This window comes from Ostrinia furnacalis, unplaced genomic scaffold, assembly GCF_004193835.3.
Source record: "Ostrinia furnacalis isolate ACB-3 unplaced genomic scaffold, ASM419383v2 OfSCF0694, whole genome shotgun sequence".
Lineage (NCBI taxonomy): Eukaryota > Metazoa > Arthropoda > Insecta > Lepidoptera > Crambidae > Ostrinia > Ostrinia furnacalis.
This window is the reverse complement of record NW_021130933.1, coordinates 962,496-977,780: the sequence shown is the minus strand read 5'-3', so window position 1 is coordinate 977,780 and position 15,285 is coordinate 962,496.

The window sequence follows — 15,285 nt, the reverse complement described above, 5'->3', positions numbered from 1 at the left end:
ACTACTATTTTAATTCTCGAAGATAACTACGTACAACACAAGTACTTAGTAGTTAGTTACGATAATAGATTTCAATCCAAAGGATTACTTTCAGACCTTAAAGTCTACACAGCAAGAAGATAAGACACAGAATTTTTTAATTATTTTTAGAATAATATAAAATTTTATTATTCTAAAAATAATAAAATTTTATAATTTAAGGCGCACTGGAACTGAATCGAATCAACTTTGTTGTAAAAGGTTAGTCCATTCGAGATACTATAACGCATAAATATCATTGGAGCTCCAACGAACACTAAAATTTCGAAGACAAATTAAAAAAAATCGGCTTTAAAGGAAAAGTTTTTGCTCACTCACCCTGTGCACTTTGTGCAGGAGCAGGCTGTATGATATTCCCTTTCACGGTAAATGCGCCTTAATAAGTATTTCCTTTATAACTTTGTGCTCTTCTAAAGGAAATTGTAATTTGCTCTTTGAATTTTTCCTTGAAAAGGTTTTCTTAAATGAACGCGTAAACTTATTTCTCGGAAAGGTTTTCAAAGGAGCTAGTAATAAGTGTCTACGTGCAGCAACTGACATCCACAACATCTTTATTTTTCACGGCGAGTTCTCCGCCTAATGGTTGTCTTGAAAGGAATATTTTCTCAGAATCAAACGCCATTTTAGCTCCGCTCCGTTCGCCGCCCCTCGGTAAATTGCTTTTGAAAATACAGCAAACTGAAAATGAAATATACTATTAGCGAAGAGCCTTGTAAGAGTGCCTTGAAGTAAACTAACGTAGGTTGACTGAATTTCTCGGAATATCGGGGACGTGCCTTTCAAAGGCTTTGTTGAGTGCTGCGAGCAGGTGTAGCGAGATGTGATTTATTGTCAGGCGCGCACAAAGAGAGGCGCGAGAGCTGGCATCTTGACTTGCTATGCATGAGAGCGCAATGCTGTTTGGAAACTAATAACGATGCAGAGTGCAAGGAGTCTATTTGAAAGGGAAGCTTTTATCATGTGCAACGTACGTTATGTAGATTCTTGTTCATTTTGAATTGTATTGTTAGCGTCGTATTACTTTAGGCAGTGTGACCCTTTGGAGGCGATAATTCAATGTATTACTGTATTACTATCTTGTAGCACCATTTCTAAAGTTTTTCTAAAGTAACGTTTTAAATAAATGTATAAGAAAGTGATGTAGGTATAAAATATGTTTTATAACAAATATGTTCAAATTATTATCTAAATAAAACATTATTCTATATAGTTAATATTTTAAACTTTCATGTTGCTATCCTATTCTATTCTATTTTAAACTATTCAGAGGTTTTTCAAACATAAATCTGGAATAGCCAAATAAAAATAAAATAAACAAAGACAATCACTTAAGTAGGTATACCATTAAACGATTTTAAAGTGCTGTATAATTTCTGTATGCTGTTTAAAACTACACACTCAAACCAGTCTTTATTACAAAAGTATTAAAACGCAGCGTAAATACTGCAGCAATTTTCCAATATTTTGCTGGCTCTTTTCCACAGTGAATTCAGAAATACATTTCCAGTTTTTATTTGGTAATAGCTGAACTGAGAACGCTCGGAAGTCAATTGTATCTCATTGTGAGCTTTTCGCAAAGCATACTTCAGCTAGATGTAACATGGCGTTCAACGCCTTTTAACGATATATTTGAGTTTGGAACTGTCCTTTCGGGAGGACTTCCGCTTCGTTTTCATTGTGCTTCCTTTAGTACAACCCTTTTGCAAGTTCCAAGTGATGATGCCTATTGATAACATGCTTTTCGAAGAATTTTATTTCGAAAGTACAAATTTATGTTCGCTGCTTTGAAAAATTAGTTTCATATTATATGATGACTGAATGATGTAATCATATTTTTATGTAGCTAAATAACATAGCTACCTTATTTCAAGGGAAAAGTCGTGGACTCGAAAATCCTTTAAAAAAACTGAAATTTTATTTTCATTTTATTTATTTATTTGGTTCACCAATACATTGTTACACTAATACATTTTAGTTTATCAAATACAATTATTAGGACTAAGTGTACAACTATAAGTAGGTAAACACCACATGCATAAGTGAGTTGTTAAAGAGTGTAGGTATCTTAGTAAATTTTAATGCAACAATTAATAGTGAATATTTTTTTTATGATATGGAAAAAATAGGGATTAAATTAAGCAAACTCTAGCTGATGTATCTGACGCTTAATTTTGTGGATAGATGTGCAAAATAGGGATAGTTGGTCGCAGTATTTATTATGAAGCTTACAGAGTCTCGAAACCGGGGAATTGGAACCTAGCACGGATTTTCGGAAAGGAGGACTTAATAGGTTTATAGGTTTCCTTGGGTATCTGAAGGGAATTCTAAAATTAAATTTCGACAGCAATTCAGGACAGTCAATGTTACCGCTTAGAATTTTGTATAGAAATAGTAAATCCAGTGCGGTTCTGTTTTCTAAACTTTTGACCTTAAAGTGTTTAAGTCGTGACGCATATCCCTTAATCCTCCTGGCTACACCCGAGGAGTACGCTAGATGATATAAAAACCGTTTCTGGATGCGTTCTATTCGAAGGCTGTGAGTTGCAAAATGTGGACGCCATACAGCCTCACAATACTCAAGTATACTACGTACCAGACAGTTATAGAGTAAAATCTTGGTTTCTGCTTTTCGAAAAGATTTTGTATTCCTTATAATGAAGCCTAGAGATTTAGATGCTCTTTGGATAATTGAGTCAATGTGAGGGACAAATGTTAATTTTTTGTCAAAAGAACTCCCAAATCTCGGACGCAGTTCACTACCCTTAAACAGGAGCCATTCGTGGAGAAATACCTGAGGAAGTCAATATTTTCAAGCGAAATATCAAGTGATGGTACACCTATTATATCAACTTCTAAATTAATATGCAAAATCTTTAAATCTTTGTCCCCAAAAGAATACTTAGTTGTTTTGCTTCTATTAGTTTGTTACTCAGTTCTATTCAAATAACGAACATTTCCTGCTTCAATCTATTAGGTATAATACACTATGTATTTTCCTCCGACCGTATAGAGTTCTAAGGAACCACTATTCATTAGAGTCCCTCTCAAGCTCATGTCGTTTGCCCAAGACTTCCCGAGCAGCCGATCCAATTATATCGAGTCAAAGGCCGCTCCTGCGCTGCAGCACAACAACCAATGCTTTTATTTGCGTTACACTTTATTGAGAGCTTAGAGAGACCATGAAATTGGAAAGATGATCTAATTATCTTACTTTATTGCTGTGAGAGGAGGTGATTTGTATGAATTCTCAACGGCCCAGACATGTAGGATGTGAATAAGTACCTTAAAATACGATATCACACGACGTGTTAATCCATTAAACACATTACCACTCCTTTGCGTCGCGTAGTCGGGTAAAAAATAGGTAAGTAGGTACTTCAAAAAATAAAAAACAAGTTTTATCTACTCGTAACTTGGCCCAGGAAAATTCGTAAAATAAAACCCAATAATGTTTCAGTGATGCTGAAAAGAACAAAGGAAAATCGATTCTCTCAAGCAGTACGCAGACTCAAATGCTTTTTTATTATTGAACGTTCAGTAACGTACCTACTATGTATCTACGTTCGATCAGTTTTTATTCTACAAACCTACCTACTTATATAAGTAAAGTAAAATATTGAAAGGTATAAAATGATGTACTATCGTATAAGTGATAACAATTTAATGTAGGTAATGTCTTTTGTGTTACATAGAGCAATTATAGCTATTCTTCCTTTTATTGATAAAAGAAGATAAGTAACACTAAATTTATTGATAGTAGAAGATATGCAAATATGTGGTTTAATTTCAGATTAAGTCATGAAAATATCCATTAAAATCTTAACAGTTGGTGACCGTAACGTACGCCCTCAGCCCCCCATCCCGCTCTAACATCGCGTCAAAGCTAACGAAATGGATTCGCAAACAGTCGGCGAATGTTTCGAGGAGCAAACATTCTGCCGAACGTGAGATGTAGCCAACCTCGAAATGGAATTGCTCTCAGACCTCTCTTTGATATAATATTAAGAAAACTTACATTTTCACATACTCGTACACATGACATTTTAACTTGCCTTTTATGTGGCAATAATTACTTCTTTGCTCAGCTCAACCCGTAAATAGGATTTTATTATTATAACTCTTTCAGATCTAAGGGTGGGCTGCACCATCTTACTTTAACTTTAACAAACGTCATAAATCTGTCAAATTCCATACAAGAAGCACAGATAAATAATCGTTACACCTATTTACGGTTAAAGTTTGGTTGTGCAACTCAGCCTAAGACTGCCAAAAAATAGGAAATTATTGAAAAGCGTTAAATTGTTAATGAAGTTAGTATCTAAGTAATGATTTTAATGCTACCACTACGAAAACGTATGAGCTACAACAACGTACGGCACCATGCAGAACAAGTTCCAAACTATTCTATTAATAACCAAAAAGAAGATGGAAATTGTCAAAAAGCGTGCATCTTTTGCATGGCAACGCACCAGTGCCCGGGGACCATGTTGCAACGGCTGCTGCTCACCGATGCGACAGCGGACAACTGAATCACCCACTCTAGAGAGAAAAACTTATTATTTATTTCCAAATATGAAGAAAGAATTGCGTGTTTTATGTAGAGTATAGTGAAATAAATAAATAATGGGGCACACTGAAAACCAGCGCCGTGGCCTTCGTCACCGTGGGCCACGGCATATGCTGAGTGGGGTCCCGTTGCAGTGGGCATCTTGTTGATGAATGGGTGGCACTGCTCAGTTTACTCTTGTTTTTATTTTTTTCTTCTTCTATTATTATGTGCCACTGTCATGTCTATGTAATTGCATGTATTTGTGTGATGTCCTTTCTTTCTTTCAAATTGGGGATAATAATTTGTATAGGAAACCTTATTGTTTCATAACTCAGACTACATAATACTACATATATACATAATATGAAGAAAGAATTGCGTGTTTTTACGTAGAGATTGGACCGGGTATAAGAATTAAAATCTTTTGTTACAAATACAGTGTGAGTCACGTTAAAGTGTACATATGAAAATAGATGAAACTAGACCTATTTTTATCGACAAAAAAGAGGTCAAAAAATTTTTGAGATTTTTTTTAAATTTTTTATAGAATTTTTTTTCTTCCAATTACTTATTGTAAAGAAAACGTCATAACTTTTAAACTAAGCGGTATATCCTGATAAAATAAAAACAGTAATAATGTTAAATAACAAGCGATACTAAAAAAATACATAAAATACACAAAAAAGGCCAACAAATAATAAAAAATGATACTTTTTGAAAAAAATCTGCTTTAAAATTCGTGTTTTTTTGGTTATTTGATAAATTTCTCCAAAAAATGCCCATATAACAGGTGGTTTTTATTACTTTGTATTATTCTCTATCGTATTATCTTTGTAAAATCAAAAATCGCATGTCTCTAACCCTATCACAACATTTGCTATGATCGTTTGAACAAAGGCCTGCCACAACATTATTCTCCGCTACAGTTAGAGACAATTTTAATTTTAACTAAAATGCTTATTTTACTTCGAAATCTTTTGTTTTTATTTGAAATCTAACTTGTCTGTATCAAAATTGCAAATCTAGAGCCATTTTCAGTTTCGTTGTTAACAAAGCGTTGAATGGCGCGCCCGGAGAGGCTTAGTTCAAACGATCATTGCAAACGTTGTGATAGGGATAGAGACATGCGATTTTTGGTTTTACGAAGGTAATACGATAGAAAATAATACAAAGTGATAAAAACTACCGGTTATAGGGGCATTTTTTGGAGAAATTTATCAAATAACCAAAAAAACACGAATTTAAAAGCAGATTTTTTTCAAAAAGTATCATTTTTTATTATTTATTGGCCTTTTTTGTGTATTTTATGTATGTTTTTAGTATCGCCTGTTATTTAGCATTATTACTGTTTTTTATTTATTAGGATATTCCGCTTAGTTTAAAAGTTATTACGTTTTGTTTACAATAAGTACTTGGAAGAAAAAAAATTATATTAAAAATTTAAAAAAAATCTCAAAAATTTTTTACCTCTTTTTTGTCGATAAAAATAGGTCTAGTTTCATCTATTTTCATATGTACACTTTAACGTGACTCACACTGTATAAAACTTGAAAGTGACTTAGTGAAATAGGGGATGATAATTTGTATGGGAAATCCTATTATTTCTCATATTCATAGCTTTGATATGATAGAGCACAACTACTTACTTCCAAATATGAAGAAGTAATTCCGTGTTTTATGTAGAGATTAGACCGGGTAAAAGGATCGAAATCTATTGTAGTAAAAAAACTTGATAAGTATAGTCAATAGTGAAATAGGGGATGATAATTTGTATGGGAAATCCTATTGTTTCTCTCATTTATAGCTTTGATATGATAGAGCACAATTACTTACTTCCAAATTATGAAGCAGTAATTCCTTGTTTTATGTAGAGATTGGACCGGGTAAAAGGATCGAAATCTTTTGTAGCAAAAAAACTTGATAAGTATAGTCAATAGTGAAATAGGGGATGATAATTTGTATGGGAAATCCTATTATTTCTCTTATTTATAGCTTTGATATGAAAGAGCACAATTACTTACTTCCAAATATGAAGAAGTAATTCCGTGTTTTATGTAGAGACTAGCTGACCCGGCGAACTTTGTTCCGCCTTAATGGCAATAAATAACGGGATAAAAAGTATCCTATGTCCTTCTCCTGGCTCTAAACTACCTCCCTGACAATTTTCAGCTAAATCGGTTCAGCCGTTCTTGAGTTATAAGCGAAGTAACTAACACGACTTTCTTTTATATAGATTGGACCGGGTAAAAGGATCGAAATCTTTTGTAGCAAAAAAAAACTTGAAAAGTGGGTAGTTCTACAAATCAGGGAATTTTACGGGGCTCAACTTGCAGCTCCTTAAATTACCAATCAATAGTTTTCGTTTTAGGGTATTAATAAAGTTTAACTCACATAGTACTTGGTCACTGAATTTCAACACGTTTTAATAAAAACATCCCAGACAAAAATGGCTTCAAATGGGAAAAATTCTCATTTCCCTGTGGGGTGACATTCCAGAATTCATGATGTAAATCACAATAAAAAATATGTAAAANGGGGACCGTTCAGGCAGTAAGTACGTGACCCTTTGGAGGCGATAATTGAAGTAATATGTTAAGTACGTAAGCTAGGTTTTCCTTTGAGGCGTTGAAAATGTATTACCGTCTCTATCACTGTAGCACCATTTCTAATGTTTTTCTAAAGTATCTATCTATATAAATAAAAATGAATTGATGTTCGTTAGTCTGATTAAAACTCCAGAACGGCTGGGCCGATTGAGCTGATTTTGGTTTTAAAATGTTTGTCGTAGTCCAGGGTAGGTCTAAACGGTGAGCAAATACGCGCGCGATATTGTTTTTCTGTGACAGACAAAATTCCACGCGGGCGAAGCCGCAGGCGGAAAGCTAGTTTTAAATAAATGTATAAGAAGGTGATGTAGGTATATGTTCTACAACAAATATGTTCAAATTATTATCTAAATAAAATATTATTCTATATACCTAGTAATATAATATTTTAAACTTTCATGTTGATATCCTATTCTATCCTAAAATATTCAGACGTTTTTCAAACTTAAATCTGGAATAGCCAAATAAAAATAAAATAAACAAACACAATCACTTATGTAGGCATATCTTTTTAAACGATGTTAAAGTGCTGTATAATTTCTGTATGCAGTTTAAAACTACACACTCAAACCAGCCTTTATTACAAAACCATTAAAACGCAGCGTAAATACTGCAGCAATTTTCCAATATTTTGCTGGCTCTTTTCCACAGTGAATTCAGAAATACATTTCCAGTTTTTATTTGGTAGTAGCTGAACTGAGAACGCCCGGAAGTCAATTTTATCTCATTGCGAGCTTTTCGCATAGCATACTTCAGCTGCAATGGATGTAACATGGCGTTCCACGCCTTTTGACGATATATTTGAGTTTGGAACTGTCCTTTCAGGAAGACTTCCGCTTCGTTTTCATTGTGCTTCCTTTAGTACAACCCTTTTGCAAGTTCCAAGTGACGATGCCTATTGATAACATGCTATTCGGAGAATTTTATGTGGAAAGTAACAAAATAATGTTCGCTGCTTTGAAAAATTTGTTTTTTTATCATACTAGCTTTCCGCCCGGGGCTTCGTCCGTGTGGAATTTTGTCTGTCACAGAAAAATTTATCGCGCGCGTTCCTGTTTCAAAAACCGGGGTAAAAATTATCCTATGCCCTTTCCCGGGACTCAAACTATCTGTACGCCAAAAATCGGTTCAGTGGTTTAGGCGTGAAAGCAAGACAGATAGACAGAGTTACTTTAAACTGAAATACCTGAGAAAGTCGATATTTTCAAGCGAAACATCAAGTGATGGTACACCTATTATATCAAGTTCTAAATCAATATGCAAAATCTCTAAATCATTGTCCCCAAAAGAATACTCAGTTGTTTTGCTTCTAATACATAGTTTGTTACTGAAATTACATAGTTCTATTCAAATAACGAACATTTCTCTGCTTCAATCTATTAGGTATAATACACTATGTATTCTCCTCCGACCGTATAGAGTTCTAAGGAACCACTATTCATTAGAGTCCCTCTCAAGCTCTCGTCGTTTGCCCAAGACTTCCCGAGCAGCCGATCCAATTATATCGAGTCAAAGGCCGCTCCTGCGCTGCAGCACAACAACCAATGCTTTTATTTGCGTTACACTTTATTGAGAGCTTAGAGAGACCATGAAATTGGAAAGATGATCTAATTATAGTTTACTTTATTGCTGTGAGAGGGTCATTTGTATGAATTCTCAAAGTAGACATGTGAGATGTGAATTAGTACCTTAAAATACGATATCATTCGACGTGTTAATCCATTAAAGACATTACCACTCCTTTGCGTCGCGTAGTCGGGTAAAAATAGGTAAGTAGGTATTTTAAAAAATAACAACCGAGTTTTATCTACTCATAACTTGGCCCAGGAAAATTCGTAAAATAAAACCCAATAATGTTTCAGTGATGCTGAAAAGAACAAAGGAAAATCGATTTTCTCAAGCAGTACGCAGACTCAAATGCTTTTTTATTATTGAACGTTCAGTAACGTACTTATGTATCTCGNCTACCCAAGTATAGTCAATAGTGAAATAGGGGATGATAATTTGTATAGGAAATCCTATTATTTCTCATATTCATAGCTTTCATATGATAGAGCACAACTACTTACTTCCAAATATGAAGAAGTAATTCCGTGTTTTATGTAGAGATTGGACCGGGTAAAAGTATCAATTTTTTTTTGTATGTAGCTAATATTAAATTTGATAAATTAATTAAATAGGGGATGATATTTGTATGGCAAATCCTATTGTTTCTCATAGTCATAGCTTTAGCTTATGTTTTGATCACGGCCACATGCATCGCAGATATTCTGACAGAATTCCACGCGTTCGAAACCGCAGACTGCTAATTAGGAATGCTTTCTCGGACGCAAATTAATTAGATGCTATGTACGTACCTGCATCTAGTGAATATGTGTGATGCAGTCTTGCGTGGCTGCTGCTGAACGCTGAACGCTCAACATTCGAAGAGATATTAGCCACTCATGACTTAGCCCGTGATTGACATTCAGGTGAAGTCAGCTGGGAGAAACAGATGAGCTGGAAATTTCAAATCATACCATTCCATGTTTAATTTGTAGTTAAGATAATCTGCCATCAATCCCTGATTTATAAATGACCCTCATGGTAATACACAGGAACTTTGCTTTCATAGGGGTCACTTAAAAATTAGGGATTGATTGTGAAAACGGGCATAAATTAGTTACAAGTGAAAGGTTCGATTCCCGCCTTAGGCAGTTCGATATTTTCAAGTTATTTCTAATTTATTTTAAGATAGTTACCTATTGTCAATAAATCAATCTCACTCAAGTGCACATGCTGTTTGCACAAACTTGAATTTTAACAAAAAATAATAAAATACAAATGGCTATGTGAGCTTTATGTTAGTTAGGAGGTATTGATTATTAGTCATTGTTGTTGTTCACACCGACTTGATGCATTAATACTTAATCATCGTTATGTTTTCACGCTGACTTGCTTAGTACCAATAGGCACTTGCTTAAAACCTGTGATAATAGAATTTTTATGTGTCATCATTGTGCCATCCGAATTTTTAAGATGTTTGTAAGTACCTATTCCACATAGTACCTACTCGTACTTACCTACCTACTAAAAATGAAAACAAAGAAAACATTCGTATACAATGTGAAGTAAAATTAAACTTAGCGTTACGAACACATGGGCATGACATTACAATAGGAATAAAACCAATGTATTTTTATAATGGAATATCATACGGTCTTCTGTTGTATCAGACAGTTGAGGTAGGTTGTGTTTTCAGTTAGACTACATTTTCTTTTTGAAAAATTCCGAAAGANATCCATATGTCAACACTGGTAACACACACTGCTCGAAGACTTTCGTCTTGTTGACTTATGTATCTACGTTCGATCAGTTTTCATTCTACATACCTACCTACTTATATAAGTAAAGTAAAATATTGAAAGGTATAAAATTATGTACTATCGTATAAGTGATAACAATTTAATGTAGGTAATGTCTTTTGTGTCACATAGAGCAATTATAGCTATTCTTCCTTCTATCCATAAAAAAAGATGCGTAACACTAAATTTATTGATAGTAAAAGAACTGCAAATATGTGGTTTAATTTCAGATTAAGTCATGAAAATATCCATTAAACTCATAACAGTTGGTGACCGTAACGTACGCCCTTAGCCCCCCCAGCCCGCTCTAACATCGCGTCAAAGCTAACGAAATGGATTCGCAAACAGTCGGCGAATGTTTCGAGGAGCAAACATTCTGCCGAACGTGAGATGTAGCCAACCTCGAAATGGAATTGCTCTCAGACTTCTCTTTGATATAATAAGTATTAAGAAAACGTACATTTTCACATACTGGTAAACATGACATTTTAACTTGCCTATTATGTGGCAATAATTACTTCTTTGCTCAGCTCAACCCGTAAATAGGAATTGATTATTGTAACATATGAAATAATAAGTGTTTCTCTTTCAAATCTAAGGGTGGGCTGCACCATCTTACTTTAACTTTAACAAACGTCAAAAATCTATCAAATTCCATACAAGAAGCACAGATTATGGTTTTAGTTACGGTTAAAGTTAGTCTGCCAAAAAATAGGAAAATATTGAAAAGCGTTTAGTATGTAATGATTTTAATGCTACCTCTACGAAAACGTATGAGCTACAACAACGTACGGCACCATGCAGAACAAGTTCCAAACTTTTCCATTATAACCAAAAAGAATATGAAATTTGACAAAAAGCGTGCATCTTTTGCATGGCAACGCACCAGTGCCCGGGGACCATGTTGCAACGGCTGCTGCTCACCGATGCGACAGCGGACAACTGAATCACCCACTCTAGAGAGACAACTTATTATTTATTTCCAAATATAAAGAAAGAATTGCGTGTTTTATGTAGAGTATAGTGAAATAGGGGATTTAATTAATTTATCAAATTTAATATTTGCCAGTTAGTCCAATCTATACTTATAATAAATCTGTAGAGGGGTCAATTCTGTACATGAAATATATTTTCAAAATAGCTATCAGGGGGTGATTAGTGATCGATACTGATGCCAAAAATGCAATCAGTAAAATTTTTGTCTGTCTGTCTGTCTGTCTGTATGTTCCTTATAGAAACAAAAACTACTCGACGGATTTTAACGAAACTTGGTACAATTATTAAAAATTATATTAATGATAAAATTTGTATGGCAATTTACAATTAATAATAATGATAAAATTTGTATGGCAAATCCTATTGTTTCTCATAGTCATACCTTTGCTACATAGTTTTGGTTCTTATGTTTTGATTACGGCCACATGCATCGCAGATATTCTGACAGAATTCCACGCGTTCGAACCGCGGACTGGAGCTAATTAGGAATGCTTTCTCGGACGCAAATTAATTAGTTGCTATGTACCTGCATCTAGTGAATATGTGTGATGCAGTCTTGCGTGGCTGCTGAACGCTGAACGCTCAACATTCGAAGATATATTAGCCACTCATGACTTAATCTGTGTTTGACATTCAGGTGAAGTCAGCTGGAAGAAACAGATGAGCTGGAAATTTCAAATCATGCCATTCCATGTTTAATTTGTAGTTAAGATAATCTGCCATCAATCAATGACCCTCATGGTAATACACAGGAACTTTGCTTTCATAGGGGTCACTTAAAAATTAGGGATTGATTGTGAAAACGGGCATAAATTAGTTACAAGTGAAAGGTTCGATTCCCGCCTTAGGCAGTTCGATATTTTCAAGTTATTTCTAATTTATTTTAAGATAGTTATTGTCAATAAATCAATCTCACTCAAGTGCACATGGCGTTTGCACAAACTTGAATTTTAACAAAAATTAATAAAATACAAATGGCTATGTGAGCTTTATGTTACTTAGGAGGTATTGATTATTAAGTCATTGTTGTTGTTCACACCGACTTGATGCATTAATACTTAATCACCGTTATGTTTTCAGGCTGATTTAGTACTAATAGGTAGGTACTTGCTTAAAACCTGTGATAATATAATTTTTATGTGTCATCGTTGTGCCATCCGAATTTTTAAGATGTTTGTAAGTAGGTATCTATTCCACATAGTACCTACTCGTACTTACCTAGTATATACCTCGTTCGTTTCAGCCAAATGACGTCCACTGCTGGACAAAGGCCTCCCCCAAGGTTTTCCATAATGAGCGGTCCTGCGCTGCCCGCATCTAGGCTCTTCCCGCGACCTTTACCAGATCGTCGGTCCACCTAGTACCTACCTACCTACTAAAAATGAAAACAAAGAAAACATTCGTATACAACGTGAAGTAAAATTAAACTTAGCAATACGAACACATGGGCATGACATTACAATAGGAATAAAACCAATGTATTTTTATAATGGAATATCATACAGTCTTCTGTTGTATCAGACAGTTGAGATAGGTTGTGTTTTCAGTTAGACTACATTTTCTTTTTGAAAAAGTCCGAAAGCCTATTTTTATTAGTCATAATTATGAATAAATGTATCATGTAAATGTTATAAAAGTTTCCATCGCGTGCAGCTTCAGTCAAAAAAATTGCGAAATGAATGTGAATAGATCTGATTCGATAACATTTTCTCATTTTCAAAATTGAAGAAGAAACTAGATAAAAAGGTGTGGTAAGTAAGTAGAATACTTTTTCAGCAAAAAAAATAATATAGTTATTCGTTAGTACAAATTTAACATAGTGGTTTGTTAATACTGAATTTACATTCTCGTGTAAATTTAGCATGTTCCGGATCTTTCCATTTAAAAGGTTTCCATTCCAGAACCTGTCTGCTCCATCGCCCGTCAGTTCTGCTGCCACTTTAGCTTGCTAATTCGACGTGATACGTCAGCGACTTAACTTCGTTAAGGATTTCTCTCAAAAAATGAATAAGCAAGAAACCCAAAATAGAAACCCATAAAGAATATGGAAAATCTATCAGAAATAGCAAACAAAGAATTAGATAGAACATTAATTTTTAATGAAACCCACAACGTTATGTGGAAAAGTTGAAATGTCTTTCAGAATATCTTTATGTGGGATTTTCCTCTCGGCCCTGCGGATTATGTAGGTCGTCACATATGAGGACGTAAGAAGCTTATGTAACTACCCTCTCTGAGTGGAGCTCGAGGGCGCATTATTTGAGAATAATGAAATTTTAATGGGTCTTCTAAAGCCATTTCTAATTGATTTCACTTCTGTATGTGATATTAATACCTATTAATCTGATTACAAAGTATTAAAGTCTATTAACTTTAATTGACTTTATTATAACATTAACATCGTTCACATAAAGTTTATGAAAACCCTTTTGGGAACGTGTAAGTTAGTATTTTAGAATTACTGATATCAAATTAGGCTCTGTCAAGCTGCCTCCTTCTTCTAACTCTCATTAATTGTTTTAAAACGCATTTTAATTTTCAGATACTTTGTTAAACAATAATTTGTATGTATACCTACTTATTATATTGTCCCACGTTTCACTTTATTTCTTGCCATAAACCTCTTATCTTATCCCCCATGAAATGGGGGACCGTTTAAATTTGAGTATTTTTGTAACAAAAGGTAGCCTAAGTATGTCCTTTCCCGTCCAATTTACCTTTTTATTAACCAAAATAATTCATCAAAATGTTTACACGTAAAGTAAAGACACAAAGTTACTTTTACATTTTAAAGTGTTTAAAGATATTGAAATCTCATTTGTAACACATTGTAGAATCATCTGAAAACACAATAGACCCAACCGAAGGCAACGATAACATTATTACTACCTCAAAGATCAACTTTGGAATCCATGAATTAATCAACAGACGGCTTTGTCTTTTCCATTTCCTCCTACAAAGTAGGTCATATCTCGGAGGCTCGTAGGTAGTACCTACTAAGTGTGGCCGGATATTGAACATAAGAACTTATTCAAGCCACAGATGCGGGTAATATCACGGCCCCGTATATCAGAGTTAGAGCGCATATTATTATCGGATAAGAACGTTCTGGATAATTTTCAAGAAATCTTTTATAGGTTCTAAAGATAATCATATTTTTTGCAACGTCAGCTAAACGGCTTTTTCAGTTGATTATTGTGCTTAATTTTTTGCCAATTTGACAAGTGACTGTCTACGTTTCTTCTAATGTATTTAACACTGAAACAAAAACGTAATTAAATATAACATAGGTAAAGGATCGGACCCTTTTCTCCTCTTCTCGTGTCAACGGCTTGCTATGCAATATATTTTTGTCTAAATATATTTTACACGTGTCTTTCATTGCTATTGTGAGAATTGTTATTTATTTTCAACAATATGGTATCCACACTCTCTGAAATATATTTTGTTACTTTTTCCTTATATTATAAATCATCTACGTTATAAATACATATATGGGGAAAAGCTGATGAGTTTGTTTGTTTGGTTGAACTTACAACTGGTTCGATCTGAAAAAAAACTTCTTGTGTTGAATAGCCCATTAATAGTGGAACTCTATAAACTATAAAGATAAACCCTCACGCTACAGGCAATAGGACCACAGGATCAATGAAAAATGTTGGGAAAACCGGAAAATTCCAATTCAAATGGTTTTCACGTGTATGGAGTCGCGGGTACAACTTGTTTATGGGGGTGTATGGGGATATGGAAT